Raw genomic sequence first — 17,053 nt, forward strand, 5'->3', positions numbered from 1 at the left:
GTATTTGGCTTTTTGTGACTCTCAATATTTCTGGGCACCAATGTGTGTGTGTTTTTTCTCCACTCCAACCAATTTTCTGATTCTCTAGACACCAGCTAGGTGTTCTATAATTTAACTCAACGCTGAAACAATCTACCTGGAGTTAGTGTCAGACCCCACAGGATAAGAACTCAGTCCCCCCAGGCTGCCCCTCCCTCCTCCACTTCATAAAGCCAATTGTGAGTCCCAGTTGCCACCTGGAATTCTGACCAATTGGCTGTAAATTGGGGTTTCCAGAACCCCCTTCTCAGGTTTGGTAATCTTCTAGAGTGGCTGATGGAAATGAGGAAGACAGCTTACTAACTAGAATACCAGTTTATTATAAAAGGATATAACTCAGGAATAGCCAGGTGGAAGAGATGCATGGAGCAAGGTATGGGGCAACAGCCAAGCCCTCTGCGGGTGCACCACCCTCTCAGCCCCTCCACATGTTCACCAACCCAGAGGCTCCCCAAACTCCTTCAGGTAGGGTTTTTTTTTTAATTTATTTTTTACTTTTTTTTTTTTTTTTAAAGATTTTATGTATTTATCATGAGAGACACACACAGAGAGAGGCAGAGACACAAGCAGAGGGAGAAGCAAGCTCCATGCAGGGGGCCCAATGCAAGACTCAACTCCAGAATCCTGGGATCATGCCCTGAGCCAAAAGCAGATGCCTAATCACTGAGCCAGCCAGGTGTCACTCAGTTAGGGTTTTCTAAGGAGGCTTCATTTGGTAGGCATGATTGATTAAGTCACGGGCCTTTGGTGATGGACCTCAAATTCCAGCCACTCTTCACCTCCCCTACGAAGGGGGTGGGACTGAAAGTACTGACCCTCTAATCAGTGTTTGGTTTCCCTGACAGCTAGCCCCCATCCTTAGGGGCATTCCAGAAGTCACCTCATTAACACTTAGGTGTGGTTGAAAAGGGCTTGTTAGGAAAACGACTTAAGAAGGACTGGGTATTAAAGACATCTTCACAGTCTTAGAGCTCTGTGCCAGGAAAAGCATGGAGACCAAATATATATTTATTTTTTAAGATTTTATTTATTTATTTATTAGAGAAGGCGAGCACAAGTAGGGGGAGGGGGAGAGAGAGATGGAGAAGCAGACTCTCTGCTGAGCAGGGAACCCGATCTGATGATGGGTCATAGGACCCTGAGATCATGACCTGAGCTGAAGGCAGATGCTCAACTAACTGAGCCACCCAGGCACCCCAGGACCAAATATATATTTATAATTAAAAACAATGTCACAACAACAACAACAAAAAAACAATGTCACAGGGATGCCTGAGTGGCTTAGGGCATGATCCTGTGGTCCTGGGATCAAGTCCCATGTCGGGCTCCCTGTATGGAGCCTGCTTCTCCCTCTGCCTGTGTCTCTGCCTCTCTCTCTGTCTCTCATGAATAAATAATAAAATCTTTAAAAATAAATAAATAAATAAATAAATAAAACAATGTCACAGTCTTTAAGGCTCATCTATGTTATTGCACCCATCAGAATCTCTTTCCTTTTTAGAGCTGAATGATATTCCATTGTATGTTTACACCGTGCTTTGTTGCTCATTCCAGAAGTAACACTTTTGACCACATTTAATTTCTTCATCTAAACCTTGACATACTCAGATGGGTTTTATATAGATCATTATTTATTTATTTGTTTGTTCTTTTTTTTACATATTTTATTTGTTCACTCACAAGAGACACAGAGAAAGGCAGAGACACAGGCAGAGGGAGAAGCAGGCTCCATGCAGGGAGCCTGATGTGGGACTCGATCCCGGGACTCTGGGATCACGCCCTGAGCCAATGCAGATGCTCAACTGCTGAGCAACCCAGGTGTCCCTGAAATATCTAATTCTTAACAAGAATTTATTCTACTGTAGGTAATTATGCAGTCTGTGTGTGCCATTTTTAGTTCTGGAAGTTCAGATATACTTTAAAGTTGTGTGTTTTTGGCCTGGGCAGTTTTTGAAAAACCATGTCTCTGCTGGACAAGTTGATTTTTTTGCAGCTCTCATTGTTGCGTCCATGCTCTGGGCTTTGGAGAGCACAGCATTCCAATCATTCTACCCAGAATGGTTCTGGTGACCCCATTTCAACTTGCTCTAAGGCAACAGTTGCCTCGGTAATCTGTCTTCAAATGGGTCTAGCTTTGTGGTTCTGAATTTCAGCAAGCACATCAGAAACGTTGACAGGATGACCATTCCTTCCCTTTCTGTTGCCCATCCTAAAATAATACCTGAAGTTGGAGAGGGAGGCAGCCAATCTGTCAGGAAGTTCATGGGCTTTGGGATTGATGCCTGGATTCAAATCCTATTTTTCCTCCATTTTGGAGAAATCACTTCATCTTCCTCTAAACTCTTAACTTTACTGTCTGTATAAAGATCATACTACAGACTTCATAGCAGTATTGCAAGGATTTAGTGAGATGATAAGATGGTAATACAGTTACACCTTCAATGAAGGATAAATTGTTTCTAAATGAAAAATATCATGTTTTGTCCAACAATTGCCTTATGTAATGTCAGGTTTGGTCTGAAGCATAATTCTACACTGATTCTACATTTCCTGGAAGGTTGAATTTTTGGTATGTTTTTTGTGTGAATATTGGTATTTCGTTTGCTACTAATTGCTAAGAAAGCTAACATCAGTGATGGTTTTATTTACTAACAGGTTTTTTTTTTTTTTTTTTTTTTTTTTTTTTTAATTTTTATTTATTGGGATCCCTGGGTGGCGCAGCGGTTTGGCGCCTGCCTTTGGCCCAGGGCGCGATCCTGGAGACCCGGGATCGAATCCCACGTCGGGCTCCCGGTGCATGGAGCCCGCTTCTGTCTCTGCCTCTCTCTCTCTCTCTCTCTCTCTCTCTCTGTGACTATCATTAAAAAAAAAAAAATTAAAAAAAATAAATAAATAAATTTTTATTTATTTATGATAGTCACAGAGCGAGAAAGAGAGAGAGGCAGAGACATAGGCAGAGGGAGAAGCAGGCTCCATGCACCGGGAGCCCGACGTGGGATTCGATCCCAGGTCTCCAGGATCGCGCCCTGGGCCAAAGGCAGGCGCTAAACCGCTGCGCCACCCAGGGATCCCACTAACAGGTTTTGTTCTTTCAAGGCTGACTTCTGAAATTCACAAAACCTCCGTTAATCTATATGTTGTCCTAATGGTACCTTTTTTAAAATGTTTTCTTCTGGGCAGCCCGGGTGGCTCAGCGGTTTAGGACCGCCTTCGGCCCAGGGTGTGATCCTGGAGACTTGAGAAGGAGTCCCACGTCGGGCCCCCGGCCTGGAGCCTGCTTCTCCCTCTGCCTGTGTCTCTGCCTCTCTCTCTCTCTCTCTCTCTCTCTCTCTCTCTGTGACTATCATAAATAAATAAAAAAATTAAAAAAAATTTTTTTAATGTTTTTTCTTGGGGGCACTTGGATGGCCCAGTAGGTTAAGCGTCTGCCTCCTGGTGTTGGCTGCAGTCACTATTTCAGGTTCCTGGGATGGAGCCCCTCCACCACCACCGCCCCATCCATGCAGGCTCCACGTCCACTGGGGAGTCTGTTTGACGATTCTCTCCCTCTCCCTCTGCTCCTCTCCCCTTGCATGTGTCTGTGCATACATGTGCTCTCTCTAGAATAAAGATAAATCTTTTTTGAAAAATTTTTTCTTGGGGATACCTGGGTGGCTCAGCGGCTTAGCGCCTGCCTTCGGCCCAGGGCATGATCCTGGAGTCCTGGGATCGAGTCCCACATCAGGCTCCCTGCATGGAGCCTGCTTCCCCCTCTGCCTGTGTCTCTGCCTCTCTCTCTCTATCTCTCTCTCTCTCCCCCTCTCTCTGTGTCTCTCAGTGTCTCTCTCTATCTCTCTCTCTCTCCCCCTCTCTCAGTGTCTCTCTCCCCCTCTCTCATGTCTCTCATTTATTTATCATGAATAAATAAATAAGATCTCTAAATAAGAGTTTTTTTTCTTGGGACGCCTAGGTGGCTCAGCGGCTGAGCGTCTGCCTTCAGCTCAGGGCCTGATCCCAGGGGCCAGAGATCCAGCGAGTCCTGCATCAGGCTCCTCACAGGGAGCCTGCTTCTCCTTCTGCCTCTCTGTCTCTCTCTCTGTGTCTCTCATGAATAAATAAAATCTTTAATTTTTAAAAAAGGGGTTTTTTCTCCCCCCACCCCCACCCCTGGGGAAAACATATTTTTTTTGGTTTTCAATCACTGATAATCGCACAGGGTAGAAGTAATCACTGTGGATGTGGGAAACAAAGGCAGAAAGAAATGTAGATAAAATTAAATGTCCTATAACCTGCAGCCCATTGACAAATACTTGAGGTAGGCAGAGAACAGCAGTCCTCCAGGGGACGTCCAACTGTCTTAATGTTAATGCCTTGCTAGAGGGAAAAAGCACTTTAGCTTGACAATAGCCGGGCTTCCTACAACCTGAGAGTCTTCTTTAACGTAAGAAAATCCTTTCGGAACTTCCTATTGTCTTTATTTCCTCCAACCCCTAACTATACAATCAGCTGCTCCTCCCCATCCCAGGGCAGCAGCTCTTTCTGTCCCTGGGTCCTGACCCTGTGCTTTTCTTTATTTTTTTTTAATTTATTTTTTATTGGTGTTCAATTTGCCAACATATAGAATAACACTCAGTGCTCATCCCATCAAGTGCCCCCTTCAGTGCCCGTCACCCCATCACCCCCACACTCCGTCACCCCCACACCCCGCCCACCTCCCTTTCCACCACCCCTTGTTCGTTTCCCAGAGTTAGGAGTCTCTCGTGTTCTGTCTCCCTTTCTGATATTTCCCACTCATTTTTTCTCCTTTCCTCTTTATTCCCTTTCACTATTTTTTATATTCCCCATATAATATTTGTCCTTAAAAAAAAAAAAAAATATTTGTCCTTCCTGACCCTGTGCTTTAATAAAACCACCGTTTGGCCCCAAGACGTGTCAAGAATTCTTTCTTGGCTGTTGGCTTTTGACCCAAAACCCCAACAACAATACTCCAATCCTACATCATTATCATTATGGAATATTTTCTTCTGAGGTTTCTTAGTCTCATGCATTCTTGTCCATAATTGATACGGTTTCATGTCATATGAATATTTTCTGTTCTCTAGTTTGAGTCCCCTGAAACTAAACTCTGAGACAAGAATTTGAATGCAATTAAGATACATGCGAGGTGATCCCAGGAATCACTAGTAGTAGAGTGGTAGGGTATGTGTGCTCCCTCTGCCTCCTGAATCCATCCTTTTTTTTTTTTTTTAAGATTTGATTTATTTATTCATGAAACACAGAGAATGAGAGGCAGATACATAGGCAGAAGGAGAAGCAGGCTCCCCAAGAGGAGAACAGTGTGGGACTCAATCCCTGGACATGGGATCATGCCCTGAGCCGAAGGTAGACGCTCAACTGCTGAGCCACCCAGGTGTCCCCTCCTGACTCCATTCTTTCCCTTTCCTTTTATTACAACAAATACTCCCCAATTCACTCACACTTCAGGGAAACTGAGGTTTGTGTTCCACACTGTCTCCTGTATTTCCCCAGCAGGACTGTGCTGCGGTAAACATACTGGAGACAAGTTTAATGGATTTTTCTCAGGCTTCATTCCCTTTCCTGTGTTCATGCCTCTCACTCCTTGTCCATGGCAATCCCAACAGGAAGAGACCCACCTCACTCTGGATACCACTCTTTACTACCCCTGGAGGAGGAAGGAAGGCTTTCCTCGGCCGGCAACAGCCCAGCCAAATGAGAAGTTACACTTCTCGCATTTCAATCCAATGGACTTTCTGTTGACAACTGCTCCTCCCAAGTCCCCCCTTGCCTCAGTAAAAAAACAGTCCTCTCCATTCTTCTGGGGACTTGCCTATGCTTTTACCCTAGTAAAATTACAGCTGTCACCAGCTGTAATTCTCTGCTCCTCCCAAAGAAATCCATTTTTGCTGGTAAAATAATTGGCAATTTTCTTTTTAAGGTTAATGTTACACAGTGATCAGGGGCGCCCAGGTGGCTGGGTTAAGTGTCTGTCTTAGGCTCAGATCATGATCTCAGGGTCATAAGATCAGGCCCCATATGGGGCTCCCTGCTCAGCGGGGAGTCTGCTTCTTCCTCTCCCCTCTCCCCCTATCCTTCCCCCTGCTTGTGCTCTCTCTATATCAAATAAATAAAATCTTACAAACAAAAAACATTACTTGGTGACCAGAGGTAGGATCCAGAGAAGGCCCCCACCAGCTTTGAAGGCTGATGAGCACACAGGAGCCCACAGATCCAACTGGGCTCATGTTCTTTTGCCAAGCTTGGAGTTTGAGGGTATGTTTCACCTGGATTTTGAGCTCCATTCTTTGTATTAGACCTCTCCAAACTTTACAAGAGATCTGTTTTAGGCATTTTTTTTTCCTTAGGCAGTACTTGATTGGTCTTTGGTCTGATCCCTTTTTGCAGTCAGACCATTGCTGTTGGAACTGTGCCAGATTGCACTGTGTTGGCCCTTGGTTCAACATTTTTTTGGAATCAGACTGTGCCTGTTGGGATGGTGCTAGCCTTCTGCCCCACTCTTGTTTGGAAGTGGACTGTTTGTACTGGATCCGTGCAGGACTTTGGTCCGATTCCTTCTGGAACCAGGCCGTTCCTGCTGAAATTAGGGATGTGTTTCTCTTTGGGACTCCTGGGTGGCTCAGCGGTTGAGCATCTGCCTTCTGCCCAGGATGTGATCCTGGAGACCAGGAATCGAGTCCCGCATTGGGGTCGCTGCATGGAGCTTTCTTCTCCCTCTGCCTAGGTCTCTACCTCTCTCTGTGTCTCTCATGAATTAAATAAATAAAATCTTTAAAAAAAAAAGGGCAGCCCCGGTGGCGCAGCAGTTTAGCGCCGCCTGCAGTCCAGGGCGTGATCCTGGAGACCCTGGATTGAGTCCCACGTCGGGCTCTCTGCATGGAGCCTGCTTCTCTCTCTCTCCCTCATCTCTATGAATAAATAAATAAAATCTTTAAAAAAAAAATCTTAAAAAAAAAAGAATGTTTCTTTTTGCTCTAGAGAAGAATCTCTAAGAAATAATGATCCCAGTTTTCAAAATACTTTGAGCTCATTCTGGAATCTGCTGGTTTTATGTTTAAAAATTACATCTCTCTATATGCACATTTATAACTTACTAGGCTGACTTAACCAGAGATCATTTAGAACTTCAGTTCATGATGGAGAACTTTTTGATTTCCTCAATTGTTTTACTCAAAATTAATATATATTTCTTAAAGATTTTATTTATTTGTCAGAGAGAGCACAAGCAAGAGGAACAGTAGGCAGAGGTTGAAGCCGATTTCCCTCTGAGCAAGGAGTCCAACGTGGGACTCAATCCCAAGACCCGAGATCATGACCTGAGTTGAAGGCAGATACTTAACTGACCAAACCCACCCAGGTACCCCATTTTACTAAAACTTAAATTGGAAAGCAGGAGCTTCTTGGGGGGGAAACCTGGAATGCTTTGTTTCTTTTTTTTTTTTTTTAAGATTTTATTTATTTATTCCTTTCTACTTTTCTGCTCTGTCATCCTTGAATGTCAGTTACCTTGCCTCTAGGTCACAAGAAGGCTGCAAAGCCTCCAAACATTACACTACATCCTGTCACACTGTAGCAGGATTTCTTTTCCTGGTGCCCATGGTTCTTGGTCACCTACTTTGAAGAATGAAGAGGTAAACCAGACAGAGTGGTGGGCAGCAAAGCAAGGTTTATTGAGTGATAGTTAAGCAAAGTTAATTGAGTGATAGAACAAGGCTCCCGAAGAGGGAGGGGGCCCCAGAGGGCTGCCACTGGAGTTGCTAAGTCTAGGGATTTTTATGGGCTTGTTGGCTGTTTTAATCTGATTAACCCTCCGTGCAGACTGTCATCTAGTCAGGTTTTTGTTATCTACCTATCACGTGGGAAAGGGTGGAAGGCTCCTTCCAGGGTGGGTGTAAAAACCTTTTAAGGTTGGTTTGGTCTGCCTGCCTGTCTTCTATCCTTCCTCAACACCAACATATAGAGACAGAAAAGAAAAGGAAAAAGCCTATCTCTGACTTGTTTCTTTTTAAAAACAGTTTTTAAGAAGTTTCCTCTGAGATGCCCCCTGTGGCTGACTTATCTCTCCATCTCACTGGCTAACATTGGAACACATGTCCCTTCCTAGGGCAATAACTGACAAGGGAAGAATAGAATTCCTGAAAGGCCTAAAATTCATTTCCTGAGGTGGTTGGATGCACGTTTTCTAAATCACAGGACTGCATACAGTATTCTGGTATGCAGGTGCCAGAAGCAGAACAGAAGCTGGGCCAACAGAGAAGAAGGGAAACACCCAGGAATGTCTTTTCACCTGCCCACTAGGCCAGACACCTGCTCCAGCTCTGCTAATTGGACTCACCCACACAAGATTCTGACTCAGGAAGTAATGAAGCAAAGGAGCAGTTCTGGTTGGAATTCATTCTTGCCCAGGTAGTGTCACCACAGCCACTTTCCAGAGGCGTGGAGAAAACAGCTCCAATAACAGGGTCCAGCATCCCAGGAATAGTGCGAGGGGCCATGTCTATGCCCAGTAGCAGTAGCAAGGGTATCTTTTTTTTTTTTTTTAAAGATTTTATTCATTTATATGAGAGGGAGAGGGGCAGAGAAGGAAACTGAGCAGGGAGCCTGAGGTGGGGCTCAATCCCTGGACCTTGGGATCATGATTTAGGCTGAAGGCAGATACTTAACCAATTGAGCCACCCAGGCACTCCCACAAGGGCATCTTTACAAGCCTAATTGGGTGACACAATCTTGGACATATTTGTCCTATAGACATAGCTTCCAATCCTGGTTATCCTCCCTTCTGGACATTCTGTGGACTATTCAACAGCCTTTCATCTGTGTTTTTGTGTTTGTTTTTCCTTATGTTAGTGGTTGGATTCTGTGCTAACTCTGAACCTGATCATCAGTCCCTTTCTGGGGGCTACATCAGACCTTGATGTGAAAAAGACCATGTGGGACTTAGATGTGTAAGTAGAGAAGGTCAGTTCAGTGATGCAGTTTTACAGCTTAATTGTCCAGGAAACCCTCAGTTTGAACTTGAACTTTCTTGCTGGGATAACACAAAGCTCAACTCAGATGCTTCAATTCTGCTTTCATGGGAATTTTGCTTTAAATTCTGCAAAGAGGGCAGCCTGGATGGCTCAGCGGTTTAGCGCCGCCTTCAGCCCAGGGCGTGATCCTGGAGACCCGAGATCGAGTCCCGCGTCAGGCTCCCTGAGCGGAGCCCGCTTCTCCCTCTGCCTGTGTCTCTGCCCCTGCCCCCTCTCTCTCTGTGTGTCTCATGAATAAATAAATAAAATCTTAAAAAAAAAATTCTTGCAAAGGAAGGAGAAGCTGGGTACACTGAGCCTTACAACTTTGTGTTTTGTAATGTCTCTCTCTTCGTGGTAGCCTCAGGGGATCTCTCCTGGAAGGCAGGAGGAAGTTCTATACTGAAAAAAAAAAGTTCCACAATGGCCAAAGACAAGCTTTTCCTATTTCATAATAAAGCTGTGTTCCAGTTATCACATTGGTTGCTCAGCAAAGATGTTGCACTGTCCTACATATGGGTTATCTGGGGATGTGATGAATCTTTATTTGTCAGTGTTAGGATGCATTTGAGGAATATGTCACAGTATATGCAGACAGAAGATAACGTACTCCCACTAGAAGAGGATAGAGGTCTCTACTGACCACTGCCACTCATACCTGAGGATTACAGCCTGTAGTCTTGACTTGGCATCCTCAGGTGATCTTGACTAAACTTCATAAGAATATAAGGCAACCACATACCCATGAAGAAATACCCATGTGGAAAAGCCACATGAACCTTTAGAAGACTTAGGGCACGTCTCTTTTTTTTTAAGAAGCCCGATGTGGAAAAAAAAAAAAAAAAGAAGCCCGATGTGGGACTCGATCCCAGGTCTCCAGGATCACACCCTGGACTAAAGGTGGCGGTAAACTGCTGAGCCACCCGGGCTGCCCAGACTTAGTGCATCTGAAAGACTTCAGGTGCCTAGCAAAGATTATGGGATGGACTATTGTTAAACAGACGAAGATGCCTGCATATGTTGTAGGAACAGTGTCACGGGTTCTGTAGATCGCTTCTCCTTCCACTGTAGCAATTTGAATTGGGTTCAAAATCCAGTTCAGGGGCACCTGGGTGGCTCAGTCACTTAAGCATCTGCCTTCAGCTCAGGTCATGATCCTAGGGTCCTGGGATTGAGCCCAGCATTGGGCTCCTTGTTCAGTGGGGAGACTGCTTCTCCCCTCTCTCCACCCCCTCCCCATTCATGCTGTCTTGCTGTCTCTCTGTCTCTCTCTCAGATAAATAAATAAAATCTTAAAAACAAACAAACAAAAAAGTCAGTTCATTCACCAGGAAGAGTAATTTCCAAACCAGATTTTAGCTAAAAACAGATTTTCACATACTATCTAAACATGGTTGCTGTGATACCCTCTGGATCACCCACTGACTGTCCCTTCCACTGAGGACATTCAAGAATTTACAGTTTAACGGGGCCATGCTGGGTAACTCTAGGATCACACCCTGAGCCAAAGGCAGACGCTCAACCGCTGAGCCACCCAGGCGTCCCTTCATTGACTATTCTTGCAAACTGCACTGTTTATGCCAGTGCCAGTGCCCTTCAAACTAAATCCTTAGGACTCCAGTCTCTCGTTCCTTTCTGCACTTTGTGCGGCTTCCTAGTGCTTCCATGCCAAGTGGTAAAGGAGGAAGGGCAACATGAAATCAAAGGCATTACGGGAACATGAAAATGACACATCACTCTGTTATGTGAAGGCGCCTTGCCTTCCAGGACTACAGAAAGCTCCAATGCTAGCCTTTCCCATGGTGCTCAAGAAGACAAGAGAGATTATACAGATGAGCGTATGCCACACAGATTAGACCACAGGCCCCGAAGACCTCAGAAGCTGTTTAAGGAAGCAGAAGATCCCATCAGAAACTGTTGAACGGGAAGAGGAATCCTCTAATAAAACAACACACACATAATAGGGAAGCCTTAAGAAGCTGCCAAACAGAGTTTAGCTCACAAAGGGCTTTAATGTCCACCTTGGCCCTGTGTGAGCTTGTAGACACAATACGGATGTTAGCCAGTTGTGTCATACCAGGCTGGAAGCAGAGGAACCAAACAAAAACAGAAGCTGCCTGGTAAATTTATTTATTCTAGAGTTTTCCTGTCGCACCTAGCAGCAAAAGTGGCAAAGCTCTGAAATTGCCATGGAAACCTAAATCAGCTTTACAAACGCTGGCCCCTGGCCTGATTTCTGGAGCTCAAGTAAACAAAAGTTTTCTTTATCAGATAAAGTTTCCAGATTCCTGTGCTAATAAGTACTATCAATCTTTGAAAGAGAGAGATAACTACAGAGACCAGAATTTTTATTTAATATGTTCTAAACAAAATCAGACATCCCAGGAGCAATAGTAAAACATTAATCAGTACTATTTTAATTTTTGGAGAGTTTTTAAGGACTCAACTGAAATAATGATTAAAGATAGATTAAAGCTCTTGGGGCATGTGGGTGGCTCAATTGGTTGACCATCTGACTCTTGGTTTTGGCTCAGGTCATGATCTCAGAGTCCTGGGATCAAACCTTGCATTGGGCTCTGCACAGAGTCTGCTGGAGATTATCTCCCTCTCTGTCTCTCTTTGCTCCTCCCCCTGCTCACATACTCTCTCTAAAATGAATAAATAAAAATCTTTAAAGATAGATTAAACTCTCTATCCTGTACGGCCCATGAACCAGCAGCAGTAACATTACCTGGGAGATGGTAAGAAATGCAGATTCTTAGGCACCAAACTAGACCTACAAAATCTGAACATTTTGGGACACCTGAGTGGCTTAGCCATTGAGCAGCTGTCTTTCACTTGGCTCGTGATCCCGGAGTCCCGGGATCGAGTCCCACATTGAGTTCCCTGCATGGAGCCTGCTTCTCCCTCTGCCTATGTTTCTGCCTCTCTCTCTGTGTCTCTCATGAATAAATAAATAAAATCATAAAAAAAAAGAAAAAAAAAGAATAGTCAACCAAGTTTTCCTCCACATGAGAGAGATTAAAACCCAGGATGGGCAGCCCGGGTGGCTCAGCAGTTTAGCACTGCCTTCGGCCTGGGGCTGATCCTGGAGAACCAGGATCCAGTCCCACATCGGGCTCCCTGCATGGAGCCTTCTCTCCCTCTGCCTGTGTCTCTGCCTCTCTCTCTCTCTCTCTCTCTGTCTCTGTCTCATGAATAAATAAAATATTTTTAAAAATAAAATAAGATAAAATAAAACCCAGGATGGAGGAAAAGCAAAGGCTTGGGAACTAGAGGCAGAGTTGAAGATCCCTGTCACCAACTGTCACCACCTCCAAACTTCCATGGAGAGGGCAGGGAGAGGGGGTGGACACGATGAAACCCCTTCAAGTATGGCTCAAGCCTTGCCTCATGATAGGAGCTGGGTGAGATGCCAGCTTTGCAGAGGAGATTTCCATGCCATCAGTGTGTGCTATGAATGATTCATCTCCACCCTGGAGTCTGAAAAGTCAGAGGAGGCAGCAGGCTTATAGGGATCTGTGAGCCAGGATAAGACAGCAAGGGAGAAGATGAAGCGTGAATTGTCCACCTTAGGAGTGGATGGGGACCCCAGTTACATCTTTTCTTTGAAGCCTCATATCAGAGGGATGCCTGGGTAGCTCAGCAGTTGAGCATCTGCCTTTGGTTCAGGTTGTGATCCCAGGGTCCCAGGATCAAGTCCCACATCGGGCTCCCCACAGAGAGCCTGCTTCTCCCTCTGCCTATGTCTCTGCCTCTCTCTCTGTGTCTCTCATGAATAAATAAATAAAATTTTCAAAAAAAAAAAAACAAAAACCAGAGAAATCTTACAGCAGACTTGATTTTAAAAACAAAATAAATTGTATTTTATTTTATTTTTAGAAAGGGAGAGAGGCAGGAGGAGGGGAGGAACAGAGGGAGAGTGAGAGAGAGAATCTTAAGCAGGCTCTACACCCAGCGCAGAGCCCAAGGAGGGGCTTGATCTTACAAGCCTGAGATCGTGACCTGAGCTGAAATCAAGAGTCAGACTCTTAACCGACTGAGCCACCCAGGTACCCCATGACCCAAAACAAACTTTAAAATGCACCTGCCCAGGGATCCCTGGGTGGCTCAGTGGTTTATTGCCTGCCTTTGTCCCGGGGCCTGATCCTGGAGACCTGGGATCCAGTCCTGCGTCGGGCTCCCTGCATGGAGCCTGCTTCTCCCTCTGCCTATGTCTTTGTCTCTGTCTCTCTCTCTATGTCTATTATGAATAAATAAATAAAATCTTTTTTTTTAATAAATAAAATCTTAAAAAAAAAATGCACCTGCCCGGGACACCTCGGTGGCTCAGGGCGTGATCCCGGGATCCAGGATGTAGTCCCATATAGGGCTCCTTGCAGGGAGCCTGCTTCTCCCTCTGCCTGTGTCTCTGCCTCTCTCTCTCTGCCTCTCTCTCTCTGTCTCTCATGACTAAATAAATAAAATCTTTAAAAATAAAATAAAATGTACCTTCCCTGGAAAGCTAACACAAGACTTTGTAAATTTAAAAAATAAAATATTTTGTTTACTTATTTGACAGAGAGAGTGTGCAGGAGCACAAGCAGGGGGAAGGGCAGAAGGAGAAGGAAAGCAGGCTCCTCGCTGAGCAGGAAACCCGATGTGGGGCTCCATCCTAGGACCCCAGGATCATGACCTAAGCCAAAGGGAGATACTTAACTGGGGGTCAGGTGCCCCAAGGATTTTTGAAGGAAATCCATCATCCTAGAGAACCATACTCACACTAGACTGGGAAGCCACCAACACCAGAGCATTTTCTCGTTCAGGCACCCCTATGCTACTGACCTGTGGGCATGAAGAACATCCCAGCACCCTAGACTGAGTGGTTTACACTTGAGACTTGCACTACTAGCTAAGGGAGTAGAAACTGATGTAGGTGACGATGAGGTGTCTCTATTAGGGTGGTTTCCCAAAGACGATGGGCAAAGAGTCACATGAAAAGAGTTGAAGAAGGGTCCTCAATAAAAAAACAAGGGTAGGGGCACCTGGGTGGCTCAGTGGTTGAGCATCTGCCTTTGGCTCAGGGCGTGATCCCCAGGTCCTGGAATGGAGTCCCACATCCGGGTCCCCTGCATGGAGCCTGCTTCTCCTTCTGCCTGTGTCTCTGTCTCTCTCTCTCTGTCTCTCATGAATGAATAAAAAAAATCTTAAAAAAAAACAAAACCAACAAGGGTAAGGGGGACAATGTTGGCTTGGGGAGTATCCACCAAAGGACCTTTTGTGAGGGGCCAAATTAAGGGATTTCCATTTCCTCCTCTGGGAAAAAAAAACGAGTTGTCAAAAACTTGAGCACTGAAATACTCTTTTCAATTTATTCCAACTTCCAGTTAACTAAATGAGAAGGTCCCTGCCCCATACAATGTTGCATTTTTAGGGAGGCGAAGAGCACAAAATGGGAAGGGAGAAGCCATCTCCCCCCTCTACTCACTGACCTGCTGGTATGAGAGTATCAATCTTTCAAGCAGACAGTGACTCAGAAACTCCAGTGTTGTCCAAGAGAGCAGGGAGGTGGAGGGAATATTCCACACAATATCAGGGAGCTGTCTTTCATGCATAACTCAAGAATTCCAGTAAGAATGAATCAACTGTCCATTACTACATAGCAAATACCCCAAGACATTGGTGGTTACTTAGGGGTACCTGGGTGACTCAGTTGGTTGAGCTTCCAGCTCTTGATTTCAGCTCAGGTCATGATCTCCGGGTCATGAGATCGAGCCCTGCCTCAGATTCCATGCTCAACAGGAGCCTGCCTGACTTTCTGTCTCCTCTTCCTCTACCCTCCTCCCCACCCATGCATGCGAGTGCTCTCTCTCTCTCTCAAAAAATAAAATAAGATAAAATAAAACAAATACAATAAAATAATAACTTGTTTGTTAGTTTAGTACAATTGTGATGGTTGATGAGGCAGTTTTGTTGCTGCCTCACTTGGGCTCCCCCATCTGCCTGCACCCAGCGGGCGCTGGGGGGTGACCAAGATGGCCTCCCTCACCTTGTAGCCTGAGGGGCCAGGATGGTTGGAAGAGCTGGATGGCCAGGTTCCTCTCTCCACATGGACTTTGATCTCAGGCTGCTTTATAGCATGGTGCTCAGGGAGGGATTGAGCTCAGATCTTCTAAAGGATTAGAAGGAGATAATAAGTAAAAGGGGGAGAGTCTCATAAGAGGGAGGGAAATGATTTATAAGAGAGAAGAACATGTGGAAGACCCTGTGAGGTAGGAGGAAGTATTACACTTTCTAGGAAAAAAAAAAGGGATAAAGTCCGTTTCGGAGAATGGGTGCCAGATTCAAGAAGGTAAGGATTTTATTTTTTAATCTTCATGATAAGAGCAGTGGGATGGGATGCCTGGGTGGCTCAGTGGTTGAGCGTCTGCCTTTGGCCTAGGGTGTGATCCTGGAGACCCGTGATTGAGTCCCACGTTGGGCTCCCTGCATGGAGCCTGCTTCTCCCTCTGCCTGTGTCTCTGCCTCTCTCTTTCTCTCTCTGTGTCTCTCATGAATAAATAAATAAAATCTTTTTTAAAAAGCCTATGGCTCGGGATCCCTGGGTGGCGCAGTGGTTTAGTGCCTGCCTTTGGCCCGGCGCATGATCCTGGAGATCCAGGATCGAATCCCACGTCGGGCTCCCTGCATGGAGCCTGCTTCTCCCTCTGCCTGTGTCTCTGCCTCTCTCTCTCTCTCTGTGTGACTATCATGAATAAATAAATAAATAAAATCTTTAAAAAAAAAAAAAAAAAGCCTATGGCTCTTTTTGAAAAAAAAAAAAAAAGCAGTGGAAAATCACTGAGAGGTTTTAAGTACGATCTAATTTGCTTTTTTTTTTTTTTAAGATTTTATTTATTTATTTGCACACCTCACCAATGAGTGCTGCAATTATCTCAGGTCTAGCCATCAACCCACCTTTCTGCAAGGTGGGTTGTTCTTTTTTATTACTAGTGCCCTCCTTCTACTTGGTTTTTACACAAAATGATTCTCTAGCCTTTGCCTCCCTGCAAGGAAGTATTATGAGAGGTTGTGAGTTCCCAACCCTAAAACACTTGGAATTCATCCAATAAAAGATCCTGGCCATATTTCTCCACCTGGAGAGTGGTTTTCTGTAAGAGAGGAAAGGTTGTGCTTTCTACTCCTATGAAGGAAAAAATAGAAACCAAAATCCCTTTCAGATCAAAGTTTGTTCTTGAGTCAAAGGCACCTCCTGAGCCTCTACCCAAGTCCAATGAAAAGGCTTTGTTAGATTATCTAAAGCTATCAGAGTTCATAAAGGTCATCATCTCATTCATGCTGGGTTTGAGAAGTGTGTCTTTTCTTTGCTTCTGACAAGGAGGGAAAATTGAATGCAAGATGTTCATTGCGCTTCTACCCTACTCTCATTCAGTAGTCTGTTGTGTAGGCGCTATTCAACAATGGGAGTGATATCATTAAATTCATGGTAGTGCAATCACATCAAAATGTAGGGAACAATATGAAAAACTGATAACCAATTTCTTCTCTGCAGGGTCAGAAAGCCAGCACCTTTTCATTGACCTCTGATTTCTCTTCTGGACAAAGGTGACCATGAAGCATCACCACCAGCAAACCAGCCAGCTGGGACACAGTCCCCCCAATTCTCTCTGAGACGTGAGCAGGACTCTTTTTAATAGTAAATTCCCACTAATAAGTGTGGAAAGGACACTAGAAGCTAGAAAATCACCACATGGCAAATCACAGTAGTAATCGTTGCAGGCAAAAACAATTGCTAAAATTAGTAGGCACAATTATGATCAGAAACAGGATATTTGCACAGCCTCAAAGTATATCTCCACAAGACCCTTACTGAGTTCAATGGGAAAATAGTAAATTTATAGTGGAGAATGCTGTGATCAAGTTGATATCATCAGTATTGAAACATATCCAGATCATCCTAAATCATCCTAAATGTATCTATATCTCCCAATACGATTCCAACTTGACCGGCC

At 44.7% G+C, this 17,053-nt stretch overlaps 1 long non-coding RNA gene across 4 annotated transcripts in view; it reads left to right on the forward strand.

Moving 5' to 3' along the window:
• Positions 1-223: 223 nt before the first annotated feature.
• LOC111091688 overlaps positions 224-17,053 on the forward strand; it is a 31,299-nt gene continuing 14,469 nt past the window's right edge. The window contains exons 1-2 of one of the 4 annotated variants that reach the window (XR_005376487.1): positions 224-504; positions 16,594-16,715. This is a non-coding gene — a long non-coding RNA (uncharacterized LOC111091688). The remainder of the gene's footprint in view (positions 505-16,593; positions 16,716-17,053) is intronic. The other 3 variants (XR_005376485.1, XR_005376488.1, XR_005376486.1) reach the window with 3 other exon arrangements.

This window comes from Canis lupus, chromosome 22 (assembly GCF_011100685.1).
Source record: "Canis lupus familiaris isolate Mischka breed German Shepherd chromosome 22, alternate assembly UU_Cfam_GSD_1.0, whole genome shotgun sequence".
NCBI lineage: Eukaryota > Metazoa > Chordata > Mammalia > Carnivora > Canidae > Canis > Canis lupus.